The following is a 17814-nucleotide window of genomic DNA, read 5'->3' on the forward strand; positions in this document are numbered from 1 at the left end:
GATTGTTGACTTTCACACACATACACCTACCTCCTGGAGAGTGTTCTTGATCTGGCCAACTGTTGTGAAGGATGTTTTCTTCACCAGGGAAAGAATTCTTCGGTCATCCACCACAGTTGTTTTCCGTGGTCTTCCGGGTCTTTTGGTGTTGCTGAGCTCACCGGTGCATTCCTTCTTTTTAAGAATGTTCCAAACAGTTGTTTTGGCCACGCCTAATGTTCTTGCTATCTCTCTGATGGGTTTGTTTTGTTTTTTCAGCCTAATGATGGCTTGCTTCACTGATAGTGACAGCTCTTTGGATCTCATCTTGAGAGTTGACAGCAACAGATTCCAAATGCAAATAGCACGCTTGAAATGAACTCTGGACCTTTTATCTGCTCATTGTAATTGGGATAATGAGGGAATAACACACACCTGGCCATGGAACAGCTGAGAAGCCAATTGTCCCATTACTTTTGGTCCCTTAACAAGTAGGAGGCACATATGCAAACTGTTGTAATTCCTACACCGTTCACCTGATTTGGATGTAAATACCCTCAAATTAAAGCTGATAGTCTGCAGTTAAAGCACATCTTGTTCGTTTCATTTCAAATCTATTGAAGTGGTGTATAGAGCCAAAAATGTTAGAATTGTGTCGATGTCCCAATATTTATGGACCTGACTATATATATATGTAAACGCACTGCATAAATTGCAATGCTATATAAGGACCTGTAATAACAAAATTATGATAACAGGAAAAGCAGTAAAATACAGTAGATCCTCTGCAGCCAGAAACAATTGATCCCCATACAACAATAGACCCCCCAGCAATGATTGACCCCCCACAACAAAATACCACCCCAGCAACCATACCTCAGCAGCAATTACAGATATCCAAGCAGCCAGATTAAATAGGTACTCCAGCAGCCAGCAATAATAGATTCCTCCCTCAATAGGAGATCCCTCAGCAACAACTGACCCCCCATGAAAAGCAGTCAGCATCAGTAGGCCCCACAGCACCCCTTGCCATTACATACATTCAGTGCTGGAGGTGCTGGAACTGCATTCCGCCGTGTTACCGCTGAAAAAAAGCCCTGTATTTATTTATTACAGGAATGTATAAAGCATTGACCATTTACACAGCGTTTTACATATCATGCACATCAGTCCCTGCCCTCATGGTGCTAACAATCTAGGATTTATTCACAATATTACACATGGCTACACTACACGCATAGGGTGTGCATCAAACGTGCCAAAGTAGCTCATGCATCTTTTTTAGATTTGTGTGTTTTTAACTGTACCTTTCGCAGTGAGTCTGCTTGCTACAATTGAAATGCCAATAACAATGAATCTGCAAGCATTGCATGCGTTTTTTAACTTAGCAGTCGTGCAAATTTGTACGTTCACAAAACACTAGTGTTAATGCATTAAACTATGATGTGCAATGCCAAGTGATGCATATATGAGCATTAGTGTACTACATGCATGGGGCAGCAAGGTCATTTCCATGGGCTGCCTTACTTGCAACAAACACAGCAAAGCAACCCATGCATTTTTTTGAGCTTTATATGCTTTTTAACGGTGCGACTGCTTGCTATTAATGATTGCTCTGCAATCAGATAGTGTCCTGGTCAGGATTCAAACTGAGGACCCCAGTGCTGTAAAGCAGAAGCCTGCTACATATCTTTGATTGCTGGCTCTAGATCAGTACCTGGGAAGATAAAAACTCAGAAAAAGTGGTTGCGCAGCAGAGAAACTTTAGATGAAAAAGCTGTTTTTTATTTATACTGAAGCACTGTGGAAATTCTGCTGAATTTGGCATTTATACCATGTTAAAATGAAAGAAAAACTGCTGTTTCATCCCAAACTGCATGGCCACAATGACACAGAAAGCGCATGTAAGTACATGTATTTTATTGCATGCTGGAATTCTGTATTAGAACATTGAATGTATGCAGGAACTCTACATAAAGTGGAATCGGGGCTGGTGCTAGCATAAGGCTGCTTAGGCAGCCACCGTAGAGTGCCAGGATGGGGGAAAGGGTAAAATCCGAATCCCCCCAAAAATTCTATAGATGTACTGTACATTTGATTATATAGAAGTGCTTTGGATTCTATGAGAACACATAGTATTCTATAGATGTACATTGGATTCTTTCAGATGTATATTGGATCCTATAGGAGTACAGTGAGTTCTATCGGAATATAGTACATTCTATAGGCGTACAGTGAGATCTATCGGGATATAGTACATTCTATAGGAGTACAGTGAGTTCTATCGGAGTATAGTACATTCTATAGGAGTACAGTGAGATCTATCGGAGTTTAGTACATTCTATAGGAGTACAGTGAGTTCTATCGGAGTATAGTACATTCTATAGGAGTACAGTGAGTTCTATCGGAGTTTAGTACATTCTATAGGAGTACAGTGAGATCTATAGGAGTATAGTACATTCTATAGGAGTACAGTGAGATCTATAGGAGTATAGTACATTCTATAGGAGTACAGTGAGATCTATCGGAGTTTAGTACATTCTATAGGAGTACAGTGAGTTCTATCGGAATATAGTACATTCTATAGGAGTACAGTGAGATCTATCGGGATATAGTACATTCTATAGGAGTACAGTGAGTTCTATCGGAATATAGTACATTCTATAGGAGTACAGTGAGATCTATCAGAGTATAGTACATTCTATAGGAGTACAGTGAGATCTATCAGAGTATAGTACATTCTATAGGAGAACAGTGAGTTCTATCGGAGTATAGAACATTCTTTAGGAGTACAGTGGATTCTATAGAGATATATTGGGTTCTAAAGGAGTACATTGGATTTCATAGACATATATTGGATTCTAGAGGAATACATTGAGTCTTATAGGAGATTATTTATTATTATTTAGAAGTTCAGTGAATTATATTGGAGTATATTGGAACCTATAGGTGTACCGTAGCTTCTATAAATTATATTGGATTCTATGAGAGCACACATAATTCTATAGCAGCACACTGTGTTCTACAGGAGTATAATACATTCTATAGTTAGTACATGGTATTCTCTAGGAGTATATGATATCCTAAAGGAATACAGTGGATTCTATAGGAGTATATGGTATTCTATTGGGGTACATTGGATTCTATAAGTTTATATGGTATTCTAGAGGAGTAGATTGGATTGTATAAGAGTGTATTATATTCTATGGGAGTACATGGTATTCTATAGGAGTAGATTGGATTCTTTGAAAGTATATGGTATTCTATAGGGGTACATTGGAGTCTATAGGAGTACATGGGATTTTCTAGGAGTGCATTTGATTCTATAGGAGTAGAGTGGATTCTATAGGAGTATATGGTATTCTATAGGAGTAGAGTGGATCATATGGGAGTATATGGTATTCTATAGGACTAGAGTCAATTCTATGGGAGTACATGGTATTCTATAGGAGTAAAGTTGATTATATGGGAGTATGTGATATTCTATAGGAGTAGAGTGGATTCTATGGGAGTACATGGTATTCCCTGGGAGTATATGTTATTCTAAAGGAGTACATTGGATTGTATAGGAGTGTATTGGATTCTATTGGAGTACATGGTATTCGGTAGGAGTAGATTGGATTCTATGAGAGTATATGGTATTCTAAAGGGGTACATTGGATTCTATAGGAGTACATGGGATTTTCTAGGAGTGCATTGGATTCTATAGGAGTAGAATGGATTGTAGACAGGGGTGGACTGACCATTTGGAAACTCGGGCACTGCCCGAGGGCCCGGGGTCAGTAGGGGGCCCCATGAAATGCCCCTGGTACCTTTTTCATAGGCTTTTTTGAGTTTGGGCAAGGACACAGGGGCCCCATGATCCCCTATTGCCCAGGGGCCCCATGAGTTGTCAGTTCGCCCCTGATTGTAGAGGAGTACATTGGATTGTATAGCAGTGTATTGTATTCTATAGGAGTAGAGTCAATTTTATGGGAGTACATGGTATTCTATAGCAGTAGATTGGATTCTATGAGAGTGTATGGTATTCTAAAGGGGTACATTGGATTGTATAGGAGTAGATTGGATTGTATAGGAGTAGATTGGATTGTATAGGAGTAGATTGGATTGTATAGGAGTGTATTGCATTCTATGGGAGTACATGGTATTCTAAAGGGGAACATGGTATTCTATAGGAGTAGATTGTATTCTATGGGAGTACATTGGATCCTGTGGGATCACACAGTGTAGCGGACGCCCCCCAATGACGTCACCCGGGATTACAATACCGGCTTTTTTCATTGCTAGCTCTGTCCCTCCTTCAGCAATTTACACTGCAGAAGGTGACGTCACGGGCGGAGGCGGGTCCGGGTGACGTCTCCGTCAGCTGTTGAAGGCGTCCTGCTGGTGGTTGAGCAGTGAGATGAGCCGGCAGAGGCTGAGCCGTACCCCGCACTGTGCACCTACCTCAACCTGGGCTTCTGTATAGCGGCTGTAGGACGGGATCGGTCGGTATACTCTGCTGCACGGTAAGGTAATGCGCCCCCAGCCCTCCCCCCTGACCCCCGATCGCCTCCTATCTCTGGGGTCTCTTTGTTGTGTCCAGCAGTACAATGGTTAACTAGCCATGGCATAAGTCTTCACCCCCTGAAGAGCGGTGACCCCCCCCCCCCCCCTCTGCCATCACTCCAGTGTGGAGGTCACAACCTCCCCCCCAACTGGAGGTCACTAGATCTCTCCAGGATGGGCCCCCACCCAACACTACACCATGGTCAGTGGGGTCCAGACTCTGGTCACCCTCCCCCCCACCCCAGTGTCATATGTCTGTGATGTCACCGAATGGGGACATAATGTCATAGGTGAGGATGGCTGGCCAGTGCGGGGGAGGGGAAGAAAGAAGAGGACACCTTTTGTGTATAGCATTGTACTTCTTGCCTTTGTATCCCCAGGATGATCCAGGCTTTGTGTACGCTCCAAGACAACACCGAGGGGGGAGGGGCGATGACAGTGTCCCCTTGTAGAGGGGATATACATGGGGACACAATGACTAAGATAACAGGCTGACCCTATGTATGTCCCTTATATATGTCACAGTTGTGTCCCCATGTATGTCCGTTCTTTATTAATAAGGATAGACATGGGGACACAATGGCATCACAATTGCTAAACATCAACCAACCGTGTCCCCATATGTGTATACAAGGGAACACATGATAATCCTAATAAAGGTATAAACACATCACACTGGGGCATCAGAAGTGCTACAAATCAGAGACAAACTGTGTCCCCGTGTATGCCCTGTATACATGGAGACACTTAGTAATCCTATCCTTTTATTATTAATGATGATGATGGAGGGATATTCAGGGGGACACCATGACCTCGCAATTGCTAAACATCAGAGATAACAAACTGGGTCCCCACTTATATCTTGTATACATGGGGACACCTAGAAATCATATCCTTTATTAACAAAGAGGATAGAGGAAATACATGGGGACACAATGATATAACTACCAGAACAACAGTGTCCCCACGTATGTTCCTTATACATGGGGACAGGTAGTAATGATGTATATCTGTACTGAAGAAGGGATACGTATGGGGACTGCTTGTACATCCTTTTGATATTCCTGAAGAAGGCACATACAGAACACAGGGACACAGTTTGTTCTCTCTGTTGTATTAAGTTTGCTTTCACACCTGCATAAATCACTTAGAGTTAATTAGTGTTGCTTTGTGTTCTTCTCATACCCAGTGACTCCAGATTATCCAATTGAATTTGAGGCTTTTTATATTTTATTTTTGTTAATTTTGCTTCTCTTTTTGTTCTGTTTGTGTCACATTTCCTATCCTTGATGACCAGGGTTGTTGTCTTCTTGCTCTCTTGGCAGATCTCTGTGCTGCCTCCCTTGTTTGTTTTCCTTCTCGATATCCTGGTCCTGCTGTCTCTTCCTGTCCTCCCTTCCCTGTGTAGTTCTTCATCTTCGTTCCTCCATCTGTACCTCTCCCTCCCCCCTCCTCCTCTTCTCTCCTCCTTCTCCCTGAGTGAGCTCTGTGTATCCCGATCCCTTGTCACCGATCCCCCTCCTCCTGTTAGGCCCCTCTATAATGCAGGGGGGTGGTGGTGGGGGGGTTAGGTGACCAGCTTGTGATTTCATATAGACAATAACTTATTGGGCTGATGTGTTAATAACCGTCCCTGCCTCCCTCCCTCCTTCTGCCTAGCTTGCTCTGTCAATATGCAAATCCATAATCCCGTGTCTGCTGCAAGCTGGGATGCTCTGTGCAGGGGGTGGGGTGTCCTCTGCAGGGGAATTGAGCTCGAATTTTTAGTCCTTCTATGGAAATGTGAATTATTGTCAGGTGTCTCGTGTGTGGATGGCGGCCCAAGCCTAAGAAGTTGGCACAGATTTGCTTGGACGTCAATCCGTACACTTGCTGTAGACAGGTTACTTTACTCCTTGGTGATCTCGGGGTTAATATCCTGGGCCCGCAGGCTGTCCCCTTATTGCGCTCTTTCACATAGATGACTATGTGCCATTTAATTCTTAGGATCTGGGACTGATCAAATATTGAGGTCAGGTTTAATGAACCCGCACTCCTCTTTATATTTGGAGTTTCATCATGAAAGATTAATCCCTTCTTGGAGATGTGCCTTTAAGCCCTAAAGAGTGTTAAAGAACGAAAAAAAAAACTTACGGGGAAAGGCGAAGGAGATAAGTGGGAGGAGTCTGGGAACACGCAATAACCGGATATATTGCAGCTAACCATAGGGCGACGCGGTGGGGAGACCTGCTAGGGACGTATTTACTGTCTGCTCCATCTCTGTCAGTTCAGCGTACAGTCATTCCAAATATGCCGTGTTAAGTCTCATAGTGTGCAGGAATTTCACCCGTCTTGTTTTTCACATGGATGCACCCGGTGACGTGGGGCTGATTTGCATATGACATTGAACGTCACGCTTTCTCAGACTGTCCTCTGTTGAACTGCCAGGATGTGCTGAGAATATCTCTTCTACTCCGCTATATAAAGGTGTTTACCTTTCATCCCCTTCACACATTGCAACATGGATGTTCTATCCTATGGAGAAGGTGGTCAGATGTTCAACCTGGGGGATGTCACGGTAGCGTTTCATGGGGGCTTCTGATGAAACACAAATTCCACAACGCTGGTGTGGCTATAGGTTACAGGTGTTGTGTTGGTGTCTCTGTTCTTGATACTTTGTATCTCTGCCGATCATATATAGGCTACGGAGGAGACAACGTTTGACCGATATCCCTAGTGCTCCACTCATTGTAGGTGGTTACCGTTCATCCTCTCAACACAGATATTCTGTCTATAGATGAGGTGATCAGATGTTCAGCCTGGGGAAAGGGTCATCTCTGCTGATCATATATAGGCTACGGAGGAGACAACGTTTAACCGATATCCCTAGTGCTCCACTCATTGTAGGTGGTTACCGTTCATCCTCTCAACACAGATATTCTGCCTATAGATGAGGTGATCAGATGTTCAGCCTGGGGAAAGGGTCATCTCTGCTGATCATATATAGGCTACAGAGGGACAACGTTTGACCGATATCCCTAGTGCTCCACTCATTGTAGGTGGTTACCGTTCATCCTCTCAACACAGATATTCTGTCTATAGATGAGGTGATCAGATGTTCAGCCTGGGGAAAGGGTCATCTCTGCTGATCATATATAGGCTACGGAGGAGACAACGTTTAACCGATATCCCTAGTGCTCCACTCATTGTAGGTGGTTACCGTTCATCCTCTCAACACAGATATTCTGTCTATAGATGAGGTGATCAGATGTTCAGCCTGGGGAAAGGGTCATCTCTGCTGATCATATATAGGCTACAGAGGGACAACGGTTGACCGATATCCCTAGTGCACTACTCCAATGTAGGTGGTTGCCTTTCATCCTCTCAACACAGATATTCTACCTGTAGATGAGGTGATCAGATGTTCAGCCTGGGCAAAGTGTAGCTTTTCATGGTGGCATCTGACGAATTCTGCAACACGTCTGAGACTACAGGTCATTCTGCGTTTGTGTCTCTATTTTTGATCATTTGTATCTGCCGATCATATATAAAATGTAGAGGGGACAACTTTTTGACAGATATCCCTACTGCTCTGCTCTATCAAGGTATTTACTTTTTGTCCTCTTCACACATTGCAGCATGGATATTCTGTCCTATAGGTGTGGTGATCCGAGGTCCAACCTAGGAACATGTCCCTCTGTAGCTTTTCATGGTGGCCAATGACGAGACACAAATTCTGCATCATGTATGAGGCTACAGGGGATTCAGTGTTGGTGCTTTTTGTTCTTGACACTTGGTATCTCTGCCAATCATATATAAGGTGCATAGGGGACACCGTTTTGACCAATATCCCCACTGCTCCACTAATTTTATCCTCGTCACACGTTGCAGCGCAGATATTCTATCCTATAGATGTGGTGATCACTGGGGTCCAACTTGAGGAACATGTCACTCTTTTTAGCAGCTTCTCATGGTGGCCTCTGATGAGATGCAAATTCTGCAACACTTTTAAATGTATGGGTTGTACCTTGTTTGCATCTCTGTTCTGTTTCTCTGCTGATCATATACAGAGTGCTGAGGGGACAACGTTTTGACTGATATCCCTGCTGTTCCACTATATAAAGGTGTTAACCTTTCACTGTCCTCATAATTTGTAACATGGATATTCTGTCCCATTCTTTTATATTCTTTAGAAACAAAGTGCCAGTTTACTGTCTTTCAGACTTTAGGGGGGGCAGACTGTGGCCACTGGGAGTAGAAAGGGTCCTAATGTCAGTGGAGAAACATCAGTGCCCCATCAGTACCAGTGGGAGGAATTATGCCCCTTTGTTGGTTTCAGTGGGAGGAATTATGCCCCCATCGTTGGTTTCAGTGGGAGGAATTGTGCCCCCATCGTTGGTTTCAGTGGGAGGAATTGTGCCCCCATCGTTGGTGTCAGTGGGAGGAATTGTGCCCCCATCGTTGGTGTCAGTGGGAGGAATTGTGTCCCTTCATTGGTGGTCATTGAAAATTATGCCCCATTATATTGAAATAATAGTCCAACATGTCATCAGAGACCATGCAAAGCAACGTGTCCACCACTGTACAATCATTTTGAAATGATGGTGCTCTTCACACAAAAACACCCAAGTGCTCCTTTGATACGTTTCTAAGCCTCACTTAGATGGACATTTAGCACTCCTCAGGCAACTTGACAAGTACCTAATAAATGTTCAGAGAGATAAAGGAAGGGAGCATGAAAGCTCACATAATGTGAATCCATATATAAAGTTTAATGGTTAAAATCGCTCACATTCTCATACAGAAAAAATGGCATTTAGTAATACAATCCTGGGATCCTGATGGGATAAATGATGTCATCAGGGGCACAGCACTTTATTAGCATGGAATATGCTTTAGATTGTTTACATATATTTGGTATACCCTATACCCTTTTTATGTGTTGCTGCTTTTTCATTTCACAATTATTTTTTTTTGTTTTCTTTTGCGCTGTGATTTCTGGTTTATTGTAATTCTGCCCCATTGTTTGTATCGGTAGATGAAACCGTGCCCCAGGGGCTGGATAAAAGCAAGCAAAGAGCTGCATCGGGACCACTGTTCTTTCCTATACTATAACTGGAGAGGGCAAAATCTGATGCAGCTGTGCATGGGAGTCAATGGGCTTCTAACTTCAGCGTGTTCAGTTAAGCTTTGGCAATAAAACCTGGAAGCTGATTGTGAATTGGTAATAAAACCTGGAAGCTGATTGTGAATTGGTAATAAAACCTGGAAGCTGATTTCTATGCACAATTGCACCAGATTTTGCGCTCTCCAGTTTTAGTAAATCAACCCCATCGTGTCTCTGGTCAGTGGTTGTTTTTTTGGGTGAACGTCTCTGGTTGTTTTTTTGGATATGTTTTTGAACTTGCATTTTTGAGCTTTTTGCACGAGATTCAGACTTTAGTTCTTCTATTTTTCTTTTTTAAATGCTTCTTTTTATTTTTAGGCAATTAAAAGTTATTAGGCAAGAAAAACACACCAAAAAGTATTTTTAGGACCTTCCATTTTAGGTTCCCCCATTGGGGCAAAAACAAGGCAACTCTGCTCTCGAAGAAGCTCATCTACTTTTTCAAGCGACAAGCTTCAAGCGGCACAACACTCGGATGAGAACGGGCACCATTCAGTATAACGGAAATACTAGTGTTGAGCATTGAAACGCTTCTGGAGTGGAGCATCAAATCATTCAGGTGTGAGTGGGGCTCTAAGGTGTTTCCGTTCCAATCTTTTAGGACATTGCAATTTGAATATTCTATTCTATGGACATGGCGATCAGGCGTTCAAACGGGAACATTGTAGCTTTTCTCTGTAGCCTCTGACAGGACAATACGTCTGCAACACTTGCGAGGCTACATACAGGTTTTACCTTGCTTGCGTCTCTACTCTTGATACATTGTATTTCTGCTGATTACATACAGGCCATGAAGACGACAAAGCTTCAAAGTGTTCACTTTCAGAGTGTAATTGTACTTGCAAAGTGCACAGGCTATTTGCCTTTAGGCTAGGTTCACATCTGCACGGGTGGTGCCGCTGCGGATCTGCACGGAAATCCGTGCAGCTGCACCACCCGCACAGGGGAATGCGGACCCGCGGGCGCGTGCCATTAGTTCTAATGGCATGTCGCCTGCACTGGAAAACGCAACCATACTGGGAACCGAGGTTCCTGTGCGGGCTGCATTTTCAGAAGTGCAGGGACTTCTTCTCTGTGTGTCACGGGGCACAGGAGTCCATTCAAATGAATGGGTTCTTGTACCCGCGCAAAACGTTGCCCGCACAGCCTCATATATGTGAACCAGGGCTCAGTAAGTCAACTCCAAAATCTTGCAAAGAGCACCTGGTCTTAACATTGTCATTGTCATTGTATTACTTATAGGAGCAAACAGGATAGTTCCAGAAGTTGGTTGTTTTATAGACTGGACACCCCTCTAAGCAGCTGCTGAGGTTTAAATTGGCAACACATGTTGCAATCTGATTGTGTAACTTCCTTTACCCTCGGTTCACACCTAAGCGTTTTCTGCAGCATTTTGCGGAAATGCAGTACAGTCCATTTAACATGATTTCCTATGGGACAGGTTTGCATCTCTGCATTTTCACGCTGTGCGTTTTTTTTTTTTTTTAAAGGGTCAGGGACTTTTTTGAACGCAAAACGTTGCGTATTTGGTTCTATAGACTTCAATGGGAATGCTGCAGAAAAGCATGTATTGTGTTTTTGATGCGTTTTGCATTTAAAATCTGCCTAGCAACAAGAAAAATGAAAAAATCACCCGCAAAACACGGCAAAAACGCAATGCAGAAACGTATCAAACGCAACCGGCATAGGTGTGAACCTTCGGTTTACTATGATTGGATTATAATTGCATAGACTGTGTAGGCTGCCCCTTGTAAAGTTTTAGTAAATTTAAATGAGAATGTATGGAGGTTGTACAATCAGATTGTAAGGTCTGCGACCATCTTAACAGCTGTGCATTTTTTACATAATTAAAATGCCCCATGGGGAGACGGATCACAGAGCTATAAGGAATTGGGCTAGCTTGAAAGTTTTGTCAATCTGATATATTAAAAATGAATAGAAGTAACCTTGTGCCATATGGTCCTGCCTTAGGCGACTAAGATACCATAAATAATGGATGTCTCTGTCCAGTGAAGATTTATCCAAGAGTCAGATCTCTCAGTATATGGCCAGCTAAAGACTAGCCACACCCTGTCAAATTTCCACCTGTCATATCCAGAAAATGTGCTGAGTGTCTAGTTTGAGGGTTTACGTATTTACATATAATCTGATGAAATTAACTCTTCATATGCCACATTTGTTGATAAATTCTGAATGGCCTGTGAACATATAGAGGTTTTCAGAGCTTGGGCACTGTTGTGTTCAGTTCTACCTACCAGAGGAGGACTGTAGCTGACCTACAGCTGGAAATCAGGTTTCTTGAACCCCATACATAGAATGTAGCATCGCTATACTGTATCAGTGCCAGACACTGTAGGATAAGGGCTTCCTGACTTGCATCCGGCAGGGTAGATAGGCGTACAGCTTCTCTCCCTCCAGGTTCAGATGGCAGACCAGCTCCCATCACACTGTAGTGACCAGTTGTGAATATAAGGTGACATGAGCATACTGAAGAAAGCACATGTATGCAGAAGTCCTGGTATACCTCCTGATAGTTTGCAGGCGATCAGCCAGACGTATATGGCATTACCTGCCAATTTCGGTTAACTTGCAACCATTGGAAGTGATCCGTATGGCACACATTACCAACCATTTACACCATATGGCCAAAAGTATGTTGGTACCCCTCGCAGTTATTGAGTTCACATGTTTCTAGTGAGGGATGCGGTAAAGCCCTGTACACGCGAGCCAAATATCGGCTGGTACAGTAGATACCGGCTGACATTTGGCCCATGTACGGGTCCTTTTGTTGTCAGAAGCCAATCCCTCAGCCGCTTCTGTTGAACATGCGTGCTGGAAAACCAGCAGCCGATCGGCATCCAACCAGCACTCTCAGCCAATAGCTGTGAGTGTTGATCAGAGTGTTCTGGTGGGGGCATTCCCCCTGTCAGAACAAATAGCTAAATGGAGGATCCCTGTACTAAAATTGCATTGTTAGTACAGTGACCTCCTGGCCAGCTTCTCAGTTTTGTTTTTTTTTTCCCTCACCCCACTGGGCTGAATGGGGAAAAAAAACCTTGCCATGTGTATTGGGCTTTAATGCTATGGCATACAAAAATAATGTAGACAAATGTGTGCTTCTAACCTTGTGGTAATGGTTTGGAGAAGGCCTTTTTCTGTTCCAGCATGACTGTGCCCCTGTGCACAACAGCTCCATGAAGACATGGTTGGATGATCTTGGTGTGGAAGAACTTGAGTGGCCTGCACGGGAAAAATCTGTTGACATTCTTGATTTGAGAATGGCCTGGGTATGGATGTGTGACCCAGTAGCACCAGTTTGTACTTGGGATCAGAAATTTAGTTTGGCCATGCACGTGTCAATTGTAACCTATCGGCGCACTTAGCATTCTGATGTGATCATACAGATCATAGAGGTAGCATCAAGTATGAGCTCATGAAAAGTCAAGTGTAGTCTCCTTACACATTTTTTCCCATGATGCTTGATCAGCATCCAAATGTGGAGGATAGGTTTTTTTTTTTTTTTCCCCCCAGTAGACGCACAGACAATCATAAACCCTGACAGAGGCTCTAACGCTTCCCCTCTCTTTCCAAATTTATGACTTGACAAGACATATCCCTTTTAACGGACACTAGGCTGAATTGCTATATCAATTGCTTCACTGTCCAATCGCTTAAAGTAAACCCTATTTTTAAACCTATTTTTTGTTTTGATTCGGTTACTAAAGGTTCTGGCCTACACATAAAAGAAGGGTGCACATGCATGCTCTCTTGCAACCAACACTGGTGAAGGATGCACCAATCCAAAATACTGACTTAAAGTCTGTCAGAAAACCAACAACTCCAGGAGTGTCATTCTCTTGGGCCTGCCTCAGCTCTTACTGGTACCTACTGTTGACCTCCCTTGAGCTCTGCAGTTGACCAGAGATTGAAACTTCTGGAAATATTGGTTTATTTGTGGACTTTGGGGGATGATTCCTGTGGATCAGAGCAGTGTTCAGCAGAGTGGGCAACAGAAAAGTAAAGTATGTATGCTGTTCTTTCACAGGTAGACATTTTCTCAGAAATTTCAGTATAGTGATAGGGCTGCTTTAACAAAACTGTGAAGGAAGCCATGACTGACCTCCTCTTGAAGATGCTAAATACCTGTCTATAATGCTGACGTTGCTTTAAAGTGGTTGTAAAGGCAAGAGGTTTTTTCTTACCATAATGCATTCTCTGCAGTAAGGCAAAAGAAACCTTCTGTGATCAGCCCCCCCCCCCCCCCCCAAAATACTTACCTGAGCCCAATCTTGATCCAGCGCTCTGCCCCAGTGCTGCTCTCTTTCTCTCCTTGCATGACACAGAGCAACAGGAGCCATTGGCCAGTGTTGCTGTCAAATACTGGGAGCGGGAGAAAGGAAGAGCAGCGTTGTGTGTCAATAGCCCTCAGGAGTGCCCTCCAAGCAAGTGACTTGCTATGGGGGCACTTGGGAGTAGGAGCCAGGAGGACACCAGAAGAGAAGGTTCGGGGCTACCCTGAGCAAAACTATAACTTAAAACTAGAGAGTCAGGGTGACAGCAAGATATCTGCAGAATAAGAGGTCCCCAATGGTGGGCTCCTTATTTCTCTATAGAAAAAAACATTTTGTAAAAGTTAATCTTGGTAGTTGGGCATCCCAGGTCGACTGAACTCCACCTTTGTCCCTGTAAGTACAACACTGGCCTGTAAGAGGCTCAATTCACAAAGCTTTAACACAAGGACAAGAATCTTCATTTCAGTCATGTGACTAATCTTCAAACCTTGTTGGACTCCGCTGAAAATGTTTTTCTTTTTTGAAAGTAAAAATGATTATCCTGGTTTGTTAGCTTTGTGACTTGCCAGATTTGTCTTTGAATGGGCAGGGTCAGATCTGCTGTCAAAGGAATCAGCTGTGTGTAGTCAGTGCATACTTGTAATGTTTTAGCATACATCTCACACAAGGTCTATTGTGTTTAAGGTGTTGGCTTTGGGCATGGAGATGGCTGTTCATGTAGGAACAATCTAGTTGCTCTGGAGCCACCCATAAACAAATAAGCTGTGCTTGCTGATCAAAAATGGAATACAATTGGTCAGCCTAGTGATGATGTATATAAAAATAATAATTGTGGCAGCTGTAAACTGGTATTATAAATTGATGTCATTATATTTCTACAATTATGCTTTCCGTTTTTGCAAGGAAGCTAGAAACATAGTACATAAGAAGCCGCTTTTGTTTTCCTGTTGGGAAAATGTTCCTCTTAATTCCTGTTAATGCTCTCAGTGGGATAGGAAGTGAGGGGCAATGTCTGTTAGGTAAAAGGGTTAGAACCACTAACATTTTTTTTCTTTATTTTTGGTGTTCCCAGTGAATTGTCACTGAGACAGGAAGTGAGGGGAAATTCCCCTCTCCCAACAAGAACTGAGAAATAAAACTTAGAAGAGGCTTTATTCCTTCCCTAAATACAGTTTAAATTAAAACCTATAAATTACCGTCATATTTATGAACTTTTTGTTCATAGGAATATTGTTTAACAAATCTACTGAGTATTAAACAACATCCAGCACATTAACAAGCTGGCATAATTAATAGGTGGACAGCAGAGTGGAGGCCTGTCTTCATTTCTACAATGCTCGCTTTATATCCGTTACAGGAAGAAATAGGGCCTTAAGCACTGTCAGCCAGAGTAGACTTTCATTTGAGGATACTAGATCCCAAGGGCTGTTGGTCAGAGTAGATTTCCAATTGAGGATTTGCCACCTTTGTAGACCTGCTGGTCAAAGCAGATACATATGTATTGGAGGATTTTGGACCTCAAGGGTTGAGTAGAGGTTACAGCACCACAGGGACTGTTGGTAAGAGTAGACTTCCAGTTGTGGTATGAGACCGCAAGTGCTGTTGGCCAAAGCAAAGCACTTTGGACCTCGACCTGCTGACCAGAGAAGACTTTCAAAGGTGTCCCTTTTGCATACCAAGGGAATGATAGAAAATGTGGAGGTTGGATCATTTATCAGCCCTATTCTGAGCCGTTTCGTGGCCTGATAGATTGCAGAACACACCACGTATGGACCTAAAGTGCTGGTCTATAATAACCCTGCCAAGATAATCTCATAGTTTGTGTGTTTTTTTTTTTTTTTCTGTCATAATGAGCCACCGTTTCCTGATTCTATAGTGCCTCAGTGTATCTCCAACTCCTCTTTGTGTCCTGTCCAATGCTCATATGCATCATTGCTGAAATCTTTAGCAAGATTGGGCACAAATGCATTTTTTTGAACCTTGAAATGTACCAGAAGTGACTTGTCATGAGCTCCCACCAGAGTCACTTGAACACTGGTTGTCTTGTTTCAAACGTACCAAAAGTAGACTTTGGTCTGGGCCCTGTCTGCATGTGTGTTGTTGTTTATTAAAATATATAGTTGGGTTGCCTATAGGAAACATATTACGAGAGAAACCTGGAATCTTCCACTGCTGGCCTCTCTTCTGATTTCCTGGTTTGCACATCCTACATTCTCTGACAGCCATCAACTAGTCAAGTTTAAGACAACTTTTTTCAGTATTTTCTCAGTTACTGACCCGGAATGAATTTATAGATTAGGAGTTCTGATTCACTCCAGCTTTCTTGAGCTGTCATACTTGTTCCATTCCGGATCAGTGATTTAAAGTACTGAATTCAAAGGATCAGCCTGACAGCCAGGCACCTAGCATTTGCAGACATTGGTCAGCAGTAGCAGCCTACTCCTTTTTCTTTCAGGACATGTTTCCTTTATCCCTTTCATGGTTCATAGCTTTAACCTTCTAATGTTGCCAGCTTGACAACACTGTAACAAAGCCTTCTCTACCATCGATCCCATCAGCCTCTCTTGTGTACTTTGTTATCCCAGGCATAACCTGACCATTGGCAGACATCATTGTGCAGTTCTGCCTTGGCCAGGCAACTGGTAACGTAGTACAAGCCTGCCATCAGGTAGAAGGTTAATATTGTACCCTAGAGAGCCTATTTTTAGAGTGTCGGAGTCCGTTTTCTGATATGTGAAGGTTTATTCCAAGACCTGCCACCTTGCTAACTGCACAGCTGAGTGTCTGCTCAGTACATCGTGTTCTGCACCTAATCTCATTATACCCGAGTCCACCTCCTCCACTCGGGCTTCTCGCTGCACTTAAGGACAAGGCGGTGCTGTTTATAGAATTCTCACACCTCGAAAATAGCTTCCTATAAACATTCCAGTTTAGTGGGCATTAAATGGTTAACATTTGTCTCCAGCCACCAAAGCCTGTTTGTAGCTACTGATACCTGTCTGAGAACTTGGAAATGTTATGTTTGTGGAGCAGAGGTGACTGTGAAGGGGGTCAAAGAACTGTAGGAATGTCCTAAATATTTGTCTCGCTCTCTGATTTCTCACTTGGATCCCAGGAGGTGAAAAAATATTAGATGCAGAAGGATCTCATCGATGTCTAAAAGCGTAACAGTCCAGCCAATCAGATTGGTCTCTATATCATAGCTGTCTTACTAGACAGTCTTTTTACTGCTGTATAACAGAATTGAAGGTTAAATCAATTTTAATGGATTCCTGTGCGTTTTTATGCATTCCTATTGGATTCTTTCCCTGTCAGAGATGAAGTTTCTGGCTTTTAAGTGGAATTAAATGCTGCTGCTGGCACCCGGAGTTTTTGCCATTTATTGCAGGTTTGTGGAGCATAGTTGCTGCTGTATTTGCATCATCATCAGAAGCCGGCACTCTGACAATTGGAATCTCAGAATGTAGTAAATACTCCAGAACCTACCCACACCCATGAATACGCCTTGACAGCCCTGAAGAAGGGGGAGTCCATTCCCTCAAAACGTGGTGGCTTGATGTTCATGGTTTACGTTTTCAATGAATGTTTTGTAAACCCTCCAGAACCTATCCACACCCATAAATACGCCTTGACAGCCCTGAAGAAGGGGGAGTCCATTCCCTCAAAACGTGGTGGCTTGATGTTCATGGTTTACGCTTTCAATTAATGTTTTGTAAACACTACATGAAAAGTTGAATTTCTCTGGACACCAGGTGCTCCTTTCCTCTCAACCAAGGTTGTACTAGAAAGGCAGCAGTCCAAACCCCCAAGGTGGTCTACCACCATGATCCACTGTTGGGCTCCACTCAC

General features: G+C 43.1%; 1 protein-coding gene across 1 annotated transcript in view; it reads left to right on the forward strand.

Moving 5' to 3' along the window:
* Nucleotides 1-4323: 4323 nt before the first annotated feature.
* TP53INP2 (tumor protein p53 inducible nuclear protein 2) overlaps nucleotides 4324-17814 on the forward strand; it is a 45840-nt gene continuing 32349 nt past the window's right edge. The window contains exon 1 of the mRNA XM_089673295.1: nucleotides 4324-4487. The gene's annotated coding sequence lies outside the window, so the exon portion shown is untranslated. The remainder of the gene's footprint in view (nucleotides 4488-17814) is intronic.

This window comes from Staurois parvus, unplaced genomic scaffold, assembly GCF_062004578.1.
Source record: "Staurois parvus isolate SC_StPar_1 unplaced genomic scaffold, SC_StPar_1.0 ptg000137l, whole genome shotgun sequence".
Taxonomy (NCBI): domain Eukaryota; kingdom Metazoa; phylum Chordata; class Amphibia; order Anura; family Ranidae; genus Staurois; species Staurois parvus.